The 21,991-nt window shown below is 43.3% G+C and overlaps 1 protein-coding gene across 24 annotated transcripts in view; it reads left to right on the forward strand.

Annotated features, from left to right (window-relative positions):
- The window catches only part of CSGALNACT1 (chondroitin sulfate N-acetylgalactosaminyltransferase 1), a 353,762-nt gene that overhangs the window by 168,521 nt on the left and 163,250 nt on the right, over positions 1-21,991 (forward strand). For 15 of the 24 annotated variants that reach the window (XR_014832743.1, XR_014832742.1, XR_014832744.1 and 12 more), the window contains one exon: positions 21,569-21,664. The gene's annotated coding sequence lies outside the window, so the exon portion shown is untranslated. The other 9 variants (XR_014832745.1, XM_085004406.1, XM_085004403.1 and 6 more) reach the window with 8 other exon arrangements.

The raw sequence follows: 21,991 nt of genomic DNA on the forward strand, positions 1-21,991 counted from the left end.
ATTTCCATCTAAACCTTCTTTCCATTTGTGTTTTCTAGACACATTTTGCCCCTCTTTTTATGTTAGACTTCAGAGTCATTTGGTTTTAGGCCTTCCTCATAAACAGCATATAATTGGATGTTGAGAATCTTTGTCTTTTTCGGGGTCTATTTAACACATTCACATTTATTGTCATATTTGATAAGTTTGATCTTTTGTCAGTTACATTTATTTTTACTGAATATGCTTCTTGTTCTCTGTGCTTTTGTTATATGGATCATATTTTTGTTTTCTTCCTTATGATTTGAAAGGAACCCATCCAGTTTTTACTCTGTTGTTACTAATTTTGTACTTTATACAACAAAATTGGTCTGTTTGATTCAAGTTAGCTCTGAAAGTTCTTAGAAAAGAGGGTGTTTAAAAGGCGTCATGAGCAATGGAGCATTATTGGGATAAGTGTCTACCCTCCCAAATAGGCTCCTCTGACAGGCAAACTCATTTGATTTCAAGTGTTGATACTTTTATGTAAAAACAGTCAGCTTACTGTATTTTGACCCTTTGGTTACTTCAAGACTCACTTAAAATAAAGATAACATCAACAACAACAACAAAAACCCTCTTTATCTAGGTCCCTTTCTCTGCTGTGCAACCTGCCTGTTGCATGTCTGCTGTGTAAGGCCTGGCAAGCAACCAGCCAGGCCTGGGCAGGCAGCATGAAGGGGCAGAAAGAGCTCTGAATTATCAGATCCTGGAGAAGCCACTTTCCTTCTGGGCTTCACTTTAAGAGATTGAGACATAGTCTCTGAGGTCCCTTTTAGTTTTCAACCTCCTGTGATTAAACAGAGTTTCCTATTTGCATAGCTTCAGTACCAGACCCTATGTAGAATGAGAAGCACAAAACTGATCTGTGTTTAAAAAGTAGAGAAAAGATCTAAGCTGATAAAAGATTCTAGGAAGTGTGTCTAGGAAGTTCCTGTTGTGACTCAGCAGTAACGACCCCCACCAGTATCCACGAGGGTTTGGGTTCAATCCTTGGCCTTGCTTAAGGATCCAGCGTTGTTGTGAACTGTGGTGTAGATTGCAGATGAGGCTTGGATCTGGTGCGGCTGTGGCTGGCAGCTGCAGCTCTGATTCATCCCCTAGCCAGGGAACTCCCACATGCCACAAGTGCAGCCCTAAAAAGCCAAAAAAAAAAAAAAAAAAAAAAAATTCTGTGTCTGATCTGTGTGGTGGTTGCATTGTGTATATGGATGTCAGAATGCATCTGCTGTACCTTTAAGATGAGGGCACCTCAATCACTTTGTGTATTTTATACCTCAATAAATTGGGCAAATAAACCTAAAAAGAAAAGAAAAGAAAAATTGGTAAGATGTTTAAAGGTTATTGTTATGAGGCAGGATGGTGAAATGCAGGACTCCCAGAGGTAGACGGCAAATTTGAATCCTGACGACATAAAATTATGAGTCTTCCAATCTGTGCCTGTTATTTAAGCTCTTGGGAATCGGTTTCCTTTTTTTCCTTGTTTTACAGCCACATCTGTGGCACATGGAATTTCCCAGGCTGGGGGCTGAATCAGAGCTGCAGCTGAGGCCTATGTCACAGTCACAGCAACACCGGATCCTTAGCCCACTGAGCGAGGCCAGGGATTGAGCCCATGTCCTCACAGACACCATGTTGGGTTCTTAACCCGCTGAGCCGCAATGGGAACTCCAGTTTCTTTACTGAAAAATAAATTTTATAGTGTCTACGTCATGAGACAGTCAGACGTATTCAGTGAGTTATAAGCCACATAAAACACCTGGCATATAGTAGGTGATCAATACCTATTTTTAAAAAGAGGCAGTAAGAGTATTAAACAAACATATGACTGATTTAAAGAACTAAAAGACTTTACATCATTCTTTTGAAATCACTGCAAAATAAATAAAACCCAGAAGGTGCAGTGTTAAGGAGACTATGAAGAAAAAGCTAGACTCCTATTTCTCCGGTGACATTGCTAATCGGTAATGCCTCTTGTGGAGAGCCCCTGGCAACTAGTAATAAAAGTCACCCAGCTAATGATGGTCTTTAAACTGGTAATCCACTTTTCACATTACAGCCCAAGGAAAGAGCTCAAAAAGGAAAAACAGAATTTATTTACTTCAAAATGCTTGACTGAATTATAACGTGTGGAAACAACTAGCTGAAAGATGGCTTAATTAAACCCCTTTGGCAATACAATGGAATACTTCTCCATTTAAAATAACAGATGTATGGCCTGAGTAGATGTATGAAGAATTCAAGCAAAAAATTGGGAAATCAGGTGCACATACAAACACAACCACGTAAAACTCATGTCTGTGCACAGATAAAGGTTGGAAGGGAACTTTGTGAATCTTTGATTTTATGTGGGAAAGAGGTGTTCTATGATCTATATTTTAATTTTTGGTTTATTATGGTATAATGATTGCCAAGTAGGAGTTCCCATTGTGGCTCAGTGGAAACAAGCCCAACTAGTATCCATGAAGATTTGGGTCCAATCCCTGGCCTCGCTCAGTGGGTTAAATATCCGGCATTGCCATGAGCTGGGGTGTTGGTCACAGAGGTGGCTCGGATCTGACGTTGCTGTGGCTGTGGCTCCAACCCCTAGCCTGGGAACTAGTGTGGCCCTAAAAAGCAAAAAAAATAAATAAAAAAAAAATTGTTAGGTCAAGTCACTGCTATGGCACAGGTTCAATCCACTGGCTCCAGAACTTCCACATGCTACAGGCTTGGACCAAAAAAAAAAAAAAATTGTAGAGCAGAAATACAGGTGGAATTATAGAAAAATAGACATTATGTTTTCTGCAGTTTTTCAGAGTTTGCCTCACCAATCCACCGTGAAAATAGTTATCACACTTAAGAAGCACTTTTCCCTGAAATAATTTTCAAGGCAGCTAAAACCCCCAGATACAGAGAGGAAAATTAATAGAGAAGTTGTTCTCTATCTAGTTCCCTGTCAGTTGCATTTTTCCCCCCAGCTGCTCTTCCTTCTTTTCTTTTTTGTGATAAAGGAAATAGTTTTATAAATGCTGAAATAGTTTACAATTGCCTTATTTAGTTGCTCTTATTTTTTATGTCTCCCCAAAGGGTCACAAAATCCATCATTTAAAAAGAGAAAATGGTGTGTTTTTAGTGCAGAGAAAGAACAGCCACTTTAGAGAAGCAACAGGAATGGAGATAAATGGAGGTAGGCCTCGTGGCCGCAACAGGCTAAAAAGTTGGAAGCATCTCTCATGTTGGAAGCTTCTCAGTGCAAGTGGAGTGAGCTGCCGGCCACCAGGGTGCCCCCTTTTCACCACCCAAAAGCCCAAACCAACACTTAAAACTTTCTATTTTTTTTGAAATATAGTTGATGTACAATATTATGTTAATTTCAAATGAGCCAAGTCTTGATTGGGCATTTGCATACATAAAGAAATGATGACCATAAGTCTAGTGACCGTCTGTCCCCATACGGAGTTATTACAGTATTATTGACCATATTCCTTATGCAATATATTACAGCCCCGTGACTTATGTATCATATAACTGATACAAGTGGAGGTTTGTACCACTTCATCCCCTTCGCCTCTTGCACCCAACCCCCACTCCCCTCCCTGCTGGCAACCACACTGTGTGTCTGCGTATGTTTTCCTTTTGTTTTGTTTACTTTGATTTTTAGATGTCATGTGTAAGTGAAGTCATGTAGTATTTGTCTTTCTCTGACTTGTTTCACTCAGCATAATACCCTCTAGATCCATCCATGTTGTTGAACATGGCAAGATTTCATTTTTTTTGGCAGCTGAGTAGTAGTCCATTGTGTATTTTAAATGTATATATATATATATATATACACACATCGGAATATATATATATATATATATATATATATATGCTGCATCTTATATATATGCACACACATATGTAATATATGTATATATATGCTATGTCTTATGTATACATACATACCCAAGTATATAAGTATATGTATATATATCCTGCAAGTTATATACATTCACACACATATATAAGCATATGTATATAAGTTATATCTTATATACACACATATAAGTATGTGTGTGTGTGTGTGTGTATGTATATATATGCTGCATCTTTTTTTGTCCGTTCATCTATTGACCGACACTTAAGTTGCTTCCACGTCTTGGTTTTATGTCAGTCTCATGCTGCAATGAACATAAAGATGCATATATATCCTTTTGAATTAGTGTTTTTATTTTCTTTGGGTAAAAACCCACAAATGAAATTGCTGGATCATATGATCATATTGCTGGATCATACTTTTTTGAGGAACCTCCATGCTGGTTTCCATAGTGTCTGTGCCAATTACATTTCTTTCAACAGAGCACGAGGGTTCCATTTTTCTCCACATTCTCTTGTTATTTATGTTCTTTCTTTTCTTTTTTTTATTTTCTCTTTTGGCCTCCCTGCAACAAATGGAGTTCTGAGCCACAGGTGCAGCAGAGCCAGATCCTTAACCCTTTTGTGCCAGGCTGGGGATTGAACTTGGGTCTAATGGCTTCAGAGACACCACCAATCCCATTGCAGCACATCGGGAACTCTCTTGTTCTTTTTGATGATAGCCATTCTGATGGGTGTGAAGTGCTATCTCACTGTGGTTTTGATTTGCATTTCTGTGGTGGTTAATGACGTTGGGCATCTTTTCATGTGTCTGTTGGCCATCTGTATGTTTTCTTTGGAAAAATGGCTATTCAGGTCCACTCCTCATATTTCAATTGGATTTTTTGTTTGTTTTGGTATTGAGTTGTATGAGTACTTTGTATATTTTGGGGATTAGCCCTTTATCTGACATATCACGTGAAAAAAATCTTCTTCTATTCATTAGACTACCTTTTCATTTTGTTAATTGTGTCCTTTGCTGGGCAAAAGCTTTTTAGTTTGCTGTAGTCTCCTTTTGTTTATTTTCGCTTTTGTTTTCCTTATCCGAGAAGAAAAATAAAAAATATATTGTTGCAGTTCCCATTGGGGAGCAGCGAAAACGAATCTGACTAGTGTCCATGAGGATGTGGACTTAATCCCTGGCCTCGCTCAGCGGGTTAAGGATCTGGCATTGCCATGAGCTGTGGTGTAGGTTGCAGATGTAGCTTGGATCCCGTGTTGCTATGGCTGTGGCTGTGGCTTAGGCTGACAGCTGCAGCTCCGATTTGACCCCAGCCGGGGAACTTCCACATGCTTTGGGTATGGCCCTAAAAAGCAAAAATACATGTGTGTGTGTGTGCACGTGTGCATTGCTAAGACTAATGTCAAAGAGCATTCTGCTTGTATTTCCTTCTAAGAGGGTGTTTTTTTGTCTATAAAGGGCTGCACTAGCGGCATATGGCATATGGAGGTTCCCAGGCTAGGGGTTGAATCAGAGCTGTAGCCACTGGCCTATGCCACAGCAATGCTGGATCCAAGCTATGTCTTTGATCTACACCACAGCTCACAGCAATACCAGATCCTTAACCCACTGAGCAAGGCCAGGGATTGAACCTGCATCCTCGTGGATGCGAGTCAGATACATTTCCGCTGAGCCATGATGGGAACTCCTCCTTCTAGGAATTTTCTGGCTTTAGGTGTTACATTTAAGTCTTTAGTCCATTTTGAATTTTTTAATCCATTTTGTTCATTGTGTGAGAAAGTTGGCCAGTTTGATTCTTTTTCATGTAGCTGTCCAGTTTTCCCTTTACCATTCAATGAAGAGGCTGTCTTTTCTGCATTATATATTCTTGCCTTCCTTGTTGTAGATTGACTGTATAAGTGTGGATTTATGTCTAGGCTCTCTATTCTGTCTCATTGATTGATGAGTTCATTGTAGTGTCAGTGCTGTACTGTTTTGATTACTGTAGCTTTTAGTATAGTCTGAAGTCGGAGTTCCTGTCTCGTGGCTCAGTGGTTAACAAACCCGACTAGTATCCATGAGGACACGGGTTTGATCCCTGGCCTCACTCAGTGGGTTAAGGCGTCACTGGGAGCTGTGGTATAGTTTGCAGATGCGGTTCAGATCCCACATTGCTATGGCTGTGGTGTAGGCCAGCAGCTGCAGCTCCGATTTGACCCCTAGCCTGGGAACCTCCATATGCTGTGGGCTCGGCCCTAAAATGACAAAAGACAAAAAAAAAAAAAGCATAGTCTGAAGTCTGTTCTGTAAAAAATGTTCTAATTCTGTGGAAAATGCCATTGGGATTTTTATAGGAATTGCATTAAATCTGTAGTGTGCTTTGGGTAGTACAGTCATTTTAACAGTATTAATTATTCTAACCCATGAGTACTGTGTATCTCTCCTTCTGTTTGTGTCCTCTTCAAATCCTTTCATTGGTGTCTTACAGTTTTCTGAGTACAGGTCTTTCATCTCCTTGGTTAGACTTATTCCTAGGTATTTTATTCTTCTTGATGCAATTGTAAATGGGATTGTTTTCTTAATTTCTCTTGCTGATAGTTTGTTGTTAGTGTATAGAAACACAACAGGTATCTGTATATTAATTTAATTTTTTTTAATGGCCCCACCTGTGGCATATGGAAGTTCCCAGGCCAGGGATCAAATCCGAGCTGTACCTGCGCTATGCCACAGCTACAGCAATGCTGGATAACCCACGGAGATGGGCTGGGTTGGAACCAGCAGAGACCTGAGCCTCCACAGAGACAACACCAGATCCTTAACCTGCTGTGCCACAGAAGGAACTCCTATATTAATTTTATGTTCTAAAACTTTACTGAATTCATTTTATTCTAACAGTTTTTGGATGGCGTCTCAAGGATTTTCTAGATACAGTATCATGTCATCTGCAAAAACGACAGTTTTACTTCTTCCTTTTTGATTTGGATTCTTTACATTTCTTTTTCTTACGGGATTGCTGTGGCTAGAACTGCCACACTGCCATACTATGTTGAATATAAGTGGTGAGAGTGAGCATCCTTCTCTTGTCCCTCCTCTTAGGTTACTGTTTCAGGTTTTCACCACTGCGTGTGATGTTAGGTGAGGCTTGTCCTGCGTGTCCTTTATTGTGTTGGGGTATATTCCCTCTATACCATTTTGCTGAGTTTTTTAAAATCATAAGTGAATATTGGATTTTGTTGGAAGCTTTTTTTGCACTTATTGAAATGATCATATGATTTTTACTTTCCAATTTGTTAAGGTGGTGTATCACATTGATTAATTTACAGATGAACTATCCTCACATCCTTGGGGAAATCCCACTTGATCATGGTATATGATTCTTTCAATGTCTTGTTGAATTTGATTGTCTGATGTTTTGTTGGGGATTTTTGCATCTGTATTCATCAGTGATTATTGGCCTGTAATTTTTTTTTTTTTGGTGATATTTTGTTTCAGTAACAGGGTGATACTGGCCTTGTAGATGAGTTTGGAAGTGTTCCTTCCTCTGCAATTTTTGGGGCTAGTTTGAGAAGGATAGAAAACTCTTTTCTAAATAGTTGGTAGAATTCATCTGTGAAGCTGACTGGTCCTGAACTTTTGTTTGTTGGAAGTTTTTTTTTTTAATTACTGTTTCAATTTCCTTACTCATAATTGGTCTCTTCCTATTTTCTATTTTGTCCTTATTCTTGGGAGATTTTATGTTTCTAGGAATTTATCCATTTCTTCTAGGCTGTCCATTTTATTGGCATATAATTATAGTAATCTCTTTTGATCTTTGTATTTCTGTGGTATCAGTTGTAACATTTTTCTTTTCTGATTTTATTGATTTGGGTCTTCTATTTTTTGATTAGTCTGATTAGAGGCTTGTCAATTTTATCTTCTCAAAGAACTGGCTCTTAGTTTCATTGGTCTTTTCTTTTTTTTGTCTTTTTGCCTTTTCTATGGCTGCACCCATGGCATATGGAGGTTCCCAGGCTGGGGGTCTAATTGTAGCTGTACCCACCAGCCTACACTAGAGCCACAGCAACGTGGGATCCGAGCCACATCTGTGACCTACACCACAGCTCACGGCAATGCCGGGTCCTTAACCCACTGAGCAAGGCCAGGGATCGAACCCACAGCCTCATGGTTTCTAGTTGGATTCCTTAACCACTGAGCTGCGACGGGAACTCCTCATTGGTCTTTTCTTTTTTTAAAAAAATCTCTAGTGAATTTATTTCTGCTCTGATCTTTTAAAAATTCCTCAACTTCTACTCACTTTGGGTTTTGTTTTTTCTTCTTTTTCTAGTTCCTCTAGGTGTAAGATTTGATTGTTTATTGGAGAATTCTTTTTGTTTTCTAAGATTGGCTTGTATTGCTATAACCTTCTCTCTGAGAACTGCTTTTGCTGCATCCCACTAATTTTGAATTATTGTGTTTCCATTTACATTTGTCTAGTTGTGAGTTTTTCTTTTCTGCATAGAGAAGTCACTTTAGCATTTCTTGTAAAGCCAGTTTAGTGGTGTTGAACTCTCTTAGCTTTTGTTTATCTGTAAAATTCTTTTTTTTTTTTAGGGCTGCACTCAAGGCATATGGAAGTTTCCAAGCAAGGGGGTCGAATCATAGCTACAGCTGCAGCCTACACCACAGCCATAGCAATGCCAGATTTGAGCTGCGTCTACGGCCTACTCTGCAGCTCATGCAACACTGGATCCCTGACTCACTGAGCGAGGCCAGGGATTGAACCCACGCCCTCATGGATACTAGTCAGATTCGTTTCTACTGAGCCACAATGGGAACTCCTATCTGTAAAATTCTGTATCTCTCTCTTAAACTTGAATGATAGCCTTGCCAGGTAGAGTATTTTTATCTTTGCTTTTTCTTTTCATCATTTTGACTATATTGTGCCACTTCCTCTTGGCCCACAATGTTTCTGCTGAAAAGTCAGGTGATAGTCTTAGGGGAGTTCCTGCCTATGTAATGACTTGCTTTTCTCTTGCTGCTTTTAAGATTCTCTCTTTATCTTTAATAGGTGCTATTGTAATTACAGTGTGCCTTGGTGTGGTCCTCTTTGGATTCATCTTGTTTAGGACTCTTTGTGCTTCCTGGACCTGGATGTCTGCTTCCTTTCCCAATTAGGAAATTTTTCAGTTCTTATTTCTTCAAGTAAATTCTCTGTCCCTTGTCGTCTCCTTCTAGTATCCCTATAATGTGAATGTTAGTACAATCGTGTTGTCTCAGAGATCTCTTAAACTGTCCTTTTTTAAAATTCTTTTCTTTTTTTTTTTTTTTTTTCAGTTCAGTGGGATGATTTCCACTACTTTGTCTTCCAGACCACTCGTCTGGTTCTTTGTATCATCTAATCTACTGTTGATTCCTTCTGGTAGTTTTCTGTTTCAATTGCTATAGTCATCTCTGTTTGGTTTCTCTTTATATTTTTTAACTCTTATACTTCTCATTCTGTTCAAGCATCTTCTCCCAAGTTCATAGAACATCTTATGGTTGTTTCTTTGAGGGCTTTATTGGGTAGATTGTATACCTCCACTTTATTTTGTTATTTGTCTGAACTCATTCCTTTGTTGGGAACACATTCCTCTGCTTCTGTATTTTTCTGAATTCTCTGTATTTATTTCTATATATCATTTAGGTTGGTTACATTTCCAAATCTATGGGGTGAGGTCCAGTATCACACTCCCCTGACAGAACTATATGCTCTAGAGGTGCCCCGATATGGGCTGTTTGGGCTCTTCTGTTGTGGTGAGGCCAACTTCTGTGGGCGTGCAGGTGGGCAAGCCTGGCCCTGGCCTGGTTGGCTGCTGATGGCCCACTGGTGGGTGGAGTTGGGTCCCAGCATAGGTGGCTGTGTGGTTTAGAGGATCCTAGGGCTGGTACTAGCACACTGACAGGTGCAGTGGTGCCCCCATGCACCTGGCTGTGTGGCATGGGGGGTGCTCAGGGCTGACGGATCCCTGCTGGTGTGTGGGGCCAGGTTTCCCAGGGCTGGCTGCAAGGCTTGGATGGTGGGGCTGGAACAGAGGCCAGCCCACTGGTGGACAGGCTCTCCCCTGGCACTGGTAGGCTAGAGAAAGGACTCCAGACTGGCACTTGCCAACATCAGTGTCCATGTGATAAAATGAGCTCCTCAAAATTATTTCCACCAGTGTTTGCATCCCTTGGGGTCCCAGTGGCCTCTTTCCTCTCTCAGAGGCTCTCCAAGATCAGCAAGAGGGTGCCACCCAGGCTCCTTTCAAATCACTGCCTATGCCCTGGGTTGTGGCATGTGTGGGATATGGTACACGCCCTTTAAGAGTGGGGTCTCTTTCCCACAGCCTCTGGTTCTCCTGCATTCAAGCTCTGCTGGCCTTCAGAGCCAGACATTCTGGGGGCTCATTTTTCTGGGGCAGAACTCCTGGTCTGGGGAGTCCTTGCTCCTTGGGGAGAAGCTCTGCTGTTGTGGTTACCCTTGCGTTTGTGGGTTGCACACCTGGAGTTGTGAACCTTGACTTCACTGTGTCTCCACCCTCCTACCCATCCCTTTGCAGTTCCTTCTTTACATCCTTAGTTGTGGAAAATCTTTAAAACTTTTTTTTTTCTTTTTAGGGCCATACCTGCAGCATATGGAAGCTCCAAGGCTATGGGTGGAATTGGCGCTGCAGCTACAGGTCTACACCATAGCCACAGCAATGCCAGATCTGGGCCACATCTGCCACCTATGCCACAGTTTGCAGCAATGCCAGACCCTTAACCCACTGAGTGAGGCCAGGGATTGAAATCAGCATCCTCGAAGACACTACGTCTGGTTCTTAACTTGCTGAGCCACAGCAGGAGCTCCTAGTTGTGGAAAGTCTTTCCTGCTAGCTATTAGGTCGTTCTCATAGATTGTCACTCAATAAATAGTTGTAACTTTGGTGTGTCCATGGGAGCAGGTGAGCTGGGGGACTTCCTACCCTGCTGTCTTGGCCACACCTTCCAAATCCACTTTTTAGTGTTTTGAAGTGAAAAAGATTGTGAGTGTGGGCCGGGGAACTTACGGGCTCTGATGGAGGGACCCTCCTCCTTTTCCTTGGACCTTCCTTTAGGGCGATCCCTTGGGAAGAGAACACCTTTGGGAAATAAGGGATTTGCTAAGTGTGGGAGGGGTCCAGGTGTTTTAAGGGATGGAGGAAGCTTTGTACGGGGAAAGGGGTTCGGTCTCATGGAAAATTTTTGACCCAAATTACAAAATGCAAGGTGTATTACCCAAAAAGAGGACTGGCAGAATCACTGAGCTGGAAGGAGTCTTAGAAATCAACTAGTCCAGACCCTTGATTTTACTAAAGAGGATATAGACTCCAGGAAGAGAATGGCTTGCCCAAATCTCTGGTCATCACTGAGTCATCACATGGCCAAACCCAAATCTGCGCCCCCTGCTGTAGTCCCCCTGCCTTCCACCATCAATTCCTTACAACCTCACCTGTGCTCCCATGTTTAACCTTCAGGCTTTGAGGTGTAGCTATTTAATGCACAGTGTTTCTTTGAGCCATCAGCGGTGCGAGTCAGCAGGTCATGACCCACAGCATCTGCCCAGGATTCTGTTTGTCCAGCAGAGGGAGAGAGATTTAACTTTAGGGCTCGACCTGGGTTCATATCCCAGCTCTACCACTAGGCTGGTGAAGGACACAAAGCAAGTCATTTAACTTCTCTCCAAGAGTGGCTCAGTGGTAATGAACCCAGCTAGTATCCATGAGGACGCAGGTTCGATTCCTGGCCTCGCTCAGTGGGTTAAGGATCCAGCGTTGCTGTGACTGTGGGGTAGGTTGCAGACTCGGCTTGTATCCTGAGTTGCTGTGGCTGTGGTGTAGGCTGGCGGCTGCAGCTCCAATTTGACCCCTAGCCTGAGAACTTCCATATGCCACAGGTGCAGCTGTAAAAAGACAAACAAAAACAAAAACCCTAAAAACAAAAACAAACTTCTCCGGACTTTGACATCCTCCCTTCAGAGGGAGGTACTCATTTCATCTCTTAGCTTCCTCAGGTGAGGATCAAATGGGTCAGTCCGTTAGATTGGGGCTGGTCTGTAGTAAGTGATCAGTAAGTGCTGGCTATTGTCATTGAGTCTGAGTGTAGTTAAAACTGTCTCTGTCAGAAATCTTTAGGAGGAGTTCCTATTGTGGTGCAGCAGAAACAAATCCAGCTAGTAACCATGAGATTGTGGGTTCGATCCCTGGCTTTGCTCAGTGGGTTAAGGATCCGGTGTTGCCGTGAGCTGTGGTGTAGGTCACAGATGCGGCTTGGATCCTGCATTGCTATGGCTGTGGCGTAGGCTGGCAGCTTTAGCTCCAATTGGACCCACAGTCTGGGAACCTCCATATGCAGCAGGTGCAGCCCTAAAAAGCAAAACAAACAAACAAAAAAACTTAAGGAAATAAAAAACTGTATATATGTGTATATATATATGTATATACACACATGTATGTAAATATATATATTTAAATTATTTTTATGGAGAAATGAGAGTATTGTCCAGGCATAGCCCTTAGGTGCTCAGAAAGACTTTCGTGGGATTATAAAACCTCTTGAACTTCCAACAGTCAGAAATCTTTCTTTGGTAGTCTTTTATGGGTCTAGTGCAGTTTATTTTTTCTGTAGGTTTTCATCTAATATCTCTTAATTGCTTCAGAAATTTCCTACTCCTAATCTTTCATTTTTTTTCTCTATTTTTGTCTTTCAATAATTTATTTTAAAAATTAAAAAAAATTTGCAGACACACATATGACACACGAAAGTTCCTGTGTCAGGGACTGAATCTCAGTGGCAACGGTAACCTATGCTGCAGTTGCAGCAGTGCGGGCTACTTTAATCCACTACTTCAGGCTGGGGATTGAACCTGTACCTCTGCAGTGACCCAAACTGCTGCAGTTGGATTCTTACACCAATAATTTTTATAGGTTTATTGAGCAATAAGCTCACATATTTCAAGTATACAAATTTTTTTTTTTTGTCTTTTTGTCTTTTCTAGGGCTGCACCCGTGGCATATGGAGGTTCCTAGGTTAGGGCTCAAAACAGAGCTACAGCTGCCAGCCTACACCACAACCACAGCAATGCCATATCCGAGCCACATCTGCAGCCTATACTACAGCTCATGGCAACGCCAGATCCTCAACCCACTGAGCGAGGCCAGGGATCGAACCCTCAACCTCATGGTTCCTAGCTAGATTTGTTAACCACTGAGCCATGACGGGAACTCCTCAAGTATACGATTTGATTCGTTTTGCTATACATATGAAACCATCCCCCCAAATCAAGATGATGAACATGTATACATCATCAGAAAAGTTGTCTTCTGTCCCTTAGTGATCCCGCCGTCCTATCCATCCCACTCCCTCCTGGTCCTTCTCTTCCTCCTCTCCCCCTCCCTCCCCACACCCATCCCCAGGCCAATGTTGATCTGCTAGAATTTTACACTACGGAATCATACAGTATGTTGTCTACATATTTGACTTCTTTTAATCAGCATAATTATCCATATTGATATGTGCATCAATAGTGAATTCCTTTTTATTGCTGATTACGCAAATATTTTTTGTTTACTCTGTCTTTGTCTTGCTTAACTGGCCATAATATGGATTGGAAACATATTTTAATGATTTAAAAATATTCATTGATTAAATATCTGTGTTTCTCGTTCTTATTTTGTATTTTGTTGGTATCTAGCATACATGGATTAAACAGGAAGTGTAGGTTCTCTGAAACTAATATCAATTATACTCTGTATGCATATTTAAAAATTGCTATCTATAAGCAATATTACTATTTATTTATTTGAGCATTGAGATTAAAATTTTCTCCTGTCTCATTGGTTCTCAATAAAAAAAAGCACCCTTCCATTGGTCTGATCCAATAAATTGATTGAATAAATTCAGTTCTATAAATATTTAGAGTGTTTTCATTACCATGGTGAAATCTTTCTTTGGTTAATGTGATGGTCTTTTTTTGAAATTGTGGATGGTATGTCGTCAATTCCCTTGCGGCTAGGGAGGGCACAACACGAAATAAACTTAAAAATTGATATAGCAAAAGTAATACATTTGCAAGATAATAAAAGACCATTTGGGAGGCAAGTCCATTTTTGTAATGACTTTTTTTTACCAGCATCATCATCCCTCTCAGCTCTTGGTGCTTCTGCATCTGGGAATGAAGAAAGTAAAAATTGCCATTCAAAATGCCCATTCAAGTTTGGTGAAAGATGTCATTTCTTCATCTATCACAGTGCCACTCACCCTATGAATACTGTAGATCAAGCCTCGGTGCCAGAAATGCAGAGACTTGGCTGCGTGGAAGGTAGAATTTAGCCAGAGGGAACCATAAGGAAGCCAGAGAAAACGAACGTTCTGTTCTGCACCTCAGACTTGTGTTCTGGGTGGCTGTCCTGGGAATGCAGGCATTTAAAGACTGAGCCAATACATATGGAGACATATATGCTCATCTTAAAGATACTGCAAGGATACTATGAGCAGATAGAGTTTTATGTAGCACGATGAAAAGTAGGTTACCTCCTGAGCTGGAAGGTAACTTGGAAATGATCTGGTGCAAACTTTTATTTGGCTGATGACCTGCCCAAGGTCACGCAGTAACTTAATGGTAAATTGGATCTGGACCAGGGGTCTCTGGACCGCACAGGCATGCCTTCACCATGTCCCTGCTTCTGTTGTGTTGGGGCTGGAACATCTTATTTGTTCTCCGTGAGCTTCCCGGTGTAGGGGTCCTTGCATCCTGACCAGCTCTTCTTCCTGGGCATCCTGTCTTCTTTGGGGGGAGGGGAGTGAGTCACTTTGTTGAGTGGAGAGTTGTGCTTCCCTGGGAAGATGTGATGTTGGTTCATGGGCAAACCCACGTCTTTGGTTGTCAAATCACCCATTATCAACTAGTCTGGTCAAATCTTTATAGTCAGGAAGGCTGTAATTTTATATCTTATGAGAGCTTGTGCTTCTGCTTCTTCTTTTTTTTTTTTTTTTTTTTTTTTGCTTTTTAGAGCCACACTGCAGCATATGGAAGTTCCCAGGCTAGGGGTAGAATTGGAACTACAGCTGCTGACCTACACCACAACCACAGTGACTCAGGATCTGAGCCTCATCGGCAACATACACCACAGATCACTGCAACACCAGATCTTTAACCCACCCACCGAGCAGGGCCAGGGATCAGACCTGCATCATCTTGGATATTAGTCGAGTTCATAACCCACTGAGCCCACAATGGGACCTCCCGAGCTTGTGCTTCTTAAAGCACCCTTCCCTCATCTTCACGTCGAAGTCTTATAGGCTGTCCTATCTGGCTCCTTTTGTCTATGCTGCTTGTTACCCTCTGTAACACATCTTGTTCAACCTTCAAATGGAGAATTCTAATGCGGAGGCGAGGTGGCCAATATAGACCATCCTTCTTCACTGAGAACCACTGGCCTGGTCCAGCCTCTGATTTTTTAGATCTGAAAACACAGACAAAGAAGTTACGGATGTGTCTAAAGTCTCATTTAAGATGATGGCTTAGCCCAAGCTTCTGTAATAAAACTCTGCAGACTGGGAGGCTTACCAACCACAGGCAAGGGTTCCTCACAGTTCTGGAGGCTGGAGGTTCAAGAACCTGGTGTCAGCCCAGTCCAGTTCTGGTGAGGGCCCTCTTCCGGGCTGCAGACCGCCGACTTCTCATTGTGTCCTCCCGAGGCAGAAAAAGAGTGAGGTGACGTCTCATTAGGGCACTAATGCCACTCAAGAGGTCTGTACCCTCATAACCTCCTTACTTCCCAAAGATCCCACCTCCAAATACCAATATGTTGGGGTTCAAATGGCAACATATGAATTCTGGGGGGACTCAGACATTCAGTCCATAACAGATGAAAACCCAGAGCTCTTGCTCTGCCCAAAGTTAAGTTCAACATCCCCCCCAATAGCATCCGTAAAGGTGTGTAGCATGTGCCCAGGCAGCTGCAGCGTCTCCTAGGAAAGGGGCTGATCCAGAGACGTTTCCTGGGAAAGGGCATTTGAGTGCAACTGTAGCACTGCAGACTGTGCTGAAAAAGAACTCTCTTTCTTTCTTTTTTTTGACTGGACTTGTGACATGTGGAAGTTCCTGGGCCAGGGACAGGACCCATACCATAGCAGTGACCCAAGCCGCAGCAGTGACAGTGGGGGTTCCTTAACCCACTTTGCCACCAGGGAACTTTAAGACCTAGACATTTTAGAAGAGACGTCAGATAATTCAGCAACATGATTTTGTTCACCGTCTTGGTAGTCCTGGTAATAGTATTTGGACTTATTCCCATTTACTTATCAGCGGGAAATGGAAGTGGAGAAAGTGACGGTGGCCTACTTTCCTGGAAGGAGTGGGAATCAAACAGGGACGTCTTCCCATTGAGTCTGCGTCTGCACACACAAGGCCAGGATGCAGAGACCCCGTTTTTCATTTCACAGAATAACAGAAGGCCACATTTGGGGGGACGAACGCATAACTTTTCAAGACACGTTTTAACGTACTATTTTCAGTAAAATTATTTAACGTGGAAGGAATGCGGTCAAGAATATAATAGCAGGCAATTTGTAATGTGTAGCAATCCAAGGGCACTTTCTTTTCTGAAACACATTCTCCAGAAAAATAATTTTAGATGTTGGCTGCACAGATCCTGACCCCTCACGGTGCTCTGTGTCCCACCGCCATAACCCAGAGGACTCTGTGGACGCATCCAAATAGAAACGTTACCAACAAGATTTTAAAACGTGTACATTATTATCCATGTAGGCACAGAGAAAATCTCACTGAGCAGCTTGAGCTGGAGGACATGTTTCAAGTCTCCCGGTGCTTTGCATTTGATTTCAGGCATGTTGATGATGAAAGGGCTTCCTTAGTCATCCCGTCTGATGTTTTACATTCCAGGAAGCAGTGTGTTGGACCTAGAGGTGGTTGAGATGGACTCGTGATTTAGATTTACATTTATGGAGGTGGGGAAGCCTTGGAACTTAATGTACGCGGATGGACGTTGTCACACCATTGGACCAACTGTGTCTTTGGAGTTCTTTGGAAATGACAGTGCTCACGCATTGTACATGGAATAGCTGGTTGCGTTGCGTTCTTATTATGGATCTCAGCGTGCTCATTACTATCTGCTGTTCTCAATAGTTGATGTTTGGTGGTCTTCTCTTGACATGATTAAAAGATGACTTTTTTTTTTTTTTTTTTTTTTTTTTGCTGTTTAGGACCACACCCATGGTATATGGAAGTTCCAGGCTAAGGGTCAATTAGAGCTGCAGCTGACAACCTACACCACAGCCATAACAGCACAGGGTCCAAGCCTCGTCTGAGACCTATACCCCAGCTCATGGCAACGCTGGATCCCCAACCCACTCAGTGAGGCCTGGGATCAAACCTGCATCCTCATGGACACTAGGTGGATTCCTTTCCGCTGCGCCACAAGAGGCACACCCAAAAGGTGATATCTTTATGGAGTGCTGCTAATTGGTGGGAGTCCGACTATAGGGGTGCGGTGGGTCAGGCTTCCCAACCTTTAGAATCTCAACTGGGGAATTTCCAAAATCAAGTGTGATTTTTTTTTTTTCCCAAGGATGCTCTCTCATCCACTCTCATGCTCCTCTTGCCCACTTTTTTTGTTTGTTTGTTTACCATAACTAGAACTCATGCAGCCACAGAAGCCACTCCATAATCCTCACCCTCTATGCCAAACTGTCCAGAACACCTGGGCATCCGATGACAGGAGAGGAACCCTTAGACCTGGATTAAAACAGAGGAATGAGGAGTTCCCGTCGTGGGGCATCGGAAATGAATCCAACTGGGAACCATGAGGTTGTGGGGTTCTATCCCTGGCCTCACTGAGTGGGTTAAGGATCTGGCATTGCCATGAGCTGTGGTGTAGGTTGCAGACGTGGCTCGGATCTGATGTTGTTGTGGCTGTGGCTTAGACTGGCAGCTGTAGCTCCAATTCAACCCCTAGCCTGGGAACCTCCATATGCCTTGGGTGTGGCCCTATAAAGCAAAAGAGAACAAAACAAAGCAACAAAACAAAACAAAACAAAAACAGAGGGATGAGGAGTTCCTGTTGTGACTCAGTGCGTGAAGAACCTGATGTAGTGTCCATGAGGATGTGGGTTTGATCTCTGGCCTTGTTCAGTGGGTTAAGGATCCGATGTTGCCGTGGATATGGTGTAGGCCTGCAACTACAGCTCGGATATGGCCCCTGACTTGGGCATGGCAAGTGTGTCTGTAGAAAGAAAAAATTTTTAAAGAAAGGACTGAGGGATATTGTCGAGAGCTGTTTTCTGAATTGGAGAAAGCAGGGTATTGTGTCTACGGTGTACCTATAGGTGCTTTCCTGGATTTAGCTTTAATTTTTAGCATGTTTTTATTGTCTGTTTTCTTGACACTCAGGGAGGCTTGTCCAAGGGTGGTTTTGTCTTTTGTCATGGTGATTTCTTACAAAGGATGAAGGATTCAGGAGTCTGGGAAGGGTCTAGGTTCTCAAGGCTTCTGTGGCAGCCTTTGGATGCTGGCAGCGTATCTGCTAGGTTATCCTTGGCAGCAGCCCCCAAGTGTTGGAGTACAACCCAGGAGGACTAACATGGGCAGACCATGTTGCATCACAGAAGAAGTAAAAGCTTTCTTTTTAGAGTTGGTTTTTTTTTTTTTTTTTGGCTGCCCCGTAGCATGTGGAGTTCCCAGACTAAAGATTATGTCTTAGCTGCAGTTGCAACTTATACCCCCTGGATTTTTTTAATCCACTTGTGCCAAGCTGGGGATGGAACCTGCCTCCTGGCACTGCAGAGACACTGCCAGTCCCCTTGCGCCACAACAGGAGCTCCTAGAGCTGCTGTTTTGAAGCCAGGAAATTCTGGCTTTACCATGTTACCTGATGGAGAAGTTTCTTTTTTATTGATTTATTTATCTTAATGCCCACCCTCAGCATATGGAAGTTCCTGGGTCAGGAATTGAATCAGAGCTGCTGCTGTGTCAACGCCGGATCCTTTAACCCACTGGGTCAGACTGGGGATGGAACCCATGCCACCACAGTGACCTCAGCTGCTGCAGTCGAATTCTTAACCCACTGTGTCGCGGTGGGGGGAGGTGCCTCCTGAAAAGGTTTCTCAACCTTTTTTTTTTTTTTTTTTGGTCTTTTTGCCTTTTCTAGGGCTGCTGCATATGGAGGTTCCCAGGCTAGGGGTCAAATCAGAGCTGTAGCCACTGGCCTACGCCAGAGCCACAGCAACGCAGGATCCGAGCCGTGTCTGCAACCTACACCCCAGCTCACGGCAATGCGGGATCCTTAACCCACTGAGGAAGGCCCTGGATCGAACGTGCAACCTTATGGTTCCTAGTTGGATTCATTAACCATGAGCCACGACGGGAACTCCTCTTACCCCTTTTGAGTCTCCTTTTCGCTATCTGTGAAATGGGAAGGTTAATGGATGTAACCATAGCATTGCTGTGGGGGTGCATTGAGCTCACGCTGTGCAGCTGGCTCGGTGTATGGCAAGTGGCAGGTGTGCAAGTGATGACTCTTCTGTTTCTTCTAATAGGGGATATGTCCAGTGGGACACACCCACCTGCCTTTGCACACCTGTGGTTCCCTCCAGTAATTTTCCATGATGCTAATTCCGATCCCGCCCTGATCTATGGGAGCCTTGCCAGGGGTTCTGACTTTCTCTTTCCTTTTCCATCTCCAACTCGAGATGACTACCTTCTTGGGGTACAGGACGATTGGAACCGCTAAGAGACCGTGTCCTTCCCAGAGCCAAGGATCAGAGCTTTAATGAGGTCTTTACGAGGAGAAGAGGAGGGGCTGGGCGATCCTGTGGCTCTTCGCCTGTGGCATTGCCAGGACCAGGCACTTCGGGGCTGAATGAATGGGGACTCTGTGTGTAGATGAAAAAACGGAGCGTTTCTCTTCAAGTTGCTGGAGTGAGAAGAACAAATTAGATTATTAATGATCATAGGAAAGTATGGGCCGACAGTCTATTTAGTTTCATTGTTAAAACAAGTGTGGCTTTGAATGATGTGGACTCTTCCTCTTTTTTATTTGGATGGCAAAGAATATTCATTACAGATATCAGTACAGACCATGTCAGGGATCCAGCCCCAAAGCTGCCCCCCTGCATGCTAAAAAGCAGAAAAGAACATTTAAGTGGTGGAGAGAATGTGAGATTGGAAGCCAAATTATAAACTGATTTCAACTCCTGGCCTGCAGGCTCTGGAGTAACATTATTTGTTGTCAAGGATGGAAAACAACTCAGATTCGGGTCCAAATGATTATTCAACTTTGGCATTGCTGCCCCGTTCTGCCAACTGCAATTCCATTTAGACACCAATTAATTAGCCGGGCAGGGACGGAAGTGGGCTGTCAGGGCAGAGCTGGGAGAGGCCCGCCTGGTGGGGCCTGGGAGGAGCAGCCCAGGCTGGCCCTCCCACTTCAGCATTTAACCCACAGGCAAGTGGCTAGAGTGTGTGGACACAGATGGACTCCAGGCTTCTGTGGTGACACACCTCACCCATGTCGTGTCCTGACTTAGTAAGTGTCATCCACGCAAAGAAAACCTTCCAACTTAGGTGGAGGAAGGGACAGAAATGTGACAGCGCCCCCCCCCCCCCCCCCCCCGCCCCCTCAGGCTCTAGCAGCAGGAGGCTGACCCCTCAGGGCAGGGGGACTAGTTAGTGGTGGCAAACCAGAGCAGCTTATCCATTTGTCTTGGTCCCTGAATAACCAGCCTGGACCTTTTTAATTCTCGCAATGTGAAACCGGTGCCTTAATAGTCTTTTTATTTTTTGCTTGAATTTATAAAGCCAGAGGAGATGAAATCACAAACTCTTGGGAAAGATGACTCTGCGTTAGTGAATTGAAGATAAGCATTTATTTAACAGGAGGGCGAAATCCTCTACAGGTTCGGCCCCTCTCCAGCATATTTTCCTTGCCTTTGCTTCCTGGGTGTTTTTGCTCCTACCTCTTCTCCATCCGCGTTGATCTCGGTGGACATGTGGGATTCCTGAAAGGCCGGGCGGGTCGGGGCGCGAGGCCGGGGGTAGCGTGGGGAGGGGGTGCATGCCTCCGGATCCCGGCGGCTGGTACCGCGCGAGGGGTGCGCGCCCCCTGGTCGGTGCGCGGGGCTGCGCGGGGGCGTCCGCGGGGGCTGCGGGGGCGCGCGTCCCACGGAGCTGATTTTCTCCAACTTCCTGGGATTTGCTGTTTTGTAGCATTTCGTTCCATACGACCATTAAAAAAAAAAAAAAAAAAAGAGGTGGCGGCGCCAAGCCTGCTCCTCCGACCCCACCTGGAGCCGTGGCTTCTGTGCCGACGACGCAGCTCCTGGGCTGAGCGAGTTCTGGAGCCGCGCGGTTGCGGGCGGCGGGCGCCTTTCTTTACTGCAAGGTTTGCTTTTTTTGGGGAGATTCTTTTCCAAGAAGGTGACTCGGCTTTGCTCTTACACACACGGATCTCCTCATTTATTTTAAACCTTGATTGTGTGTGTGTGTGTGTGTGTGTGTTCTAAACAAATATTTAACATTTTACCCATTAAAATAGAAAGGGGAAAATACCATCCTGTCTTTCTGGGCAAGACTTTGGATGAATTGTATTTTATCTCCTAAATGATTTAAAATGTTGTAATATCACCTCTATTTAAGAAGTGGAAATTCACAGGGGCGACACCTATTTTTATCTTATTTTATTTTTTATATTTTAGATTCCCTGCCATTTCAAGGAGAGAAGCCAAGGTATTTTTTTACCCAGTGGAAGAATGATGTAGTTTCAGCCTAATCTTCTTTTCTTACACTTCTAGGTAAGTGAGTCTGTTCATCACAAATTACTTAAGAAATGAAGCTTTGTATGGTCTGAGTGTGTTCAAAATGCTGGCTATGTTTGAAATGTGCTAAATTTCATTTTGCTTTCCATAGTCCCATTAATAACAAATTATCTTAAGATGTAAGTACTTTTTCCAAAGTAATGCAATTACTTGACTGCTTTGGAAAATCCTTTTATTCCCTTCTAAAGCCTGTAATCTATATGTTACTCTGCCAGCTCCTTCAGAATTGATCTCTTCTCAAAGTGGCAAAGGCTTGGAACCAATAATGTAGTGAGAAGAACTACATAATGCTTTGTAAAAAAA

The sequence above is a fragment of the Sus scrofa genome, chromosome 17 (assembly GCF_054392235.1).
Source record: "Sus scrofa isolate SSC_HxYL_T2T_F1_AM1 chromosome 17, Sscrofa_HxYL_maternal_Yorkshire_Landrace_v2.0, whole genome shotgun sequence".
Taxonomy (NCBI): domain Eukaryota; kingdom Metazoa; phylum Chordata; class Mammalia; order Artiodactyla; family Suidae; genus Sus; species Sus scrofa.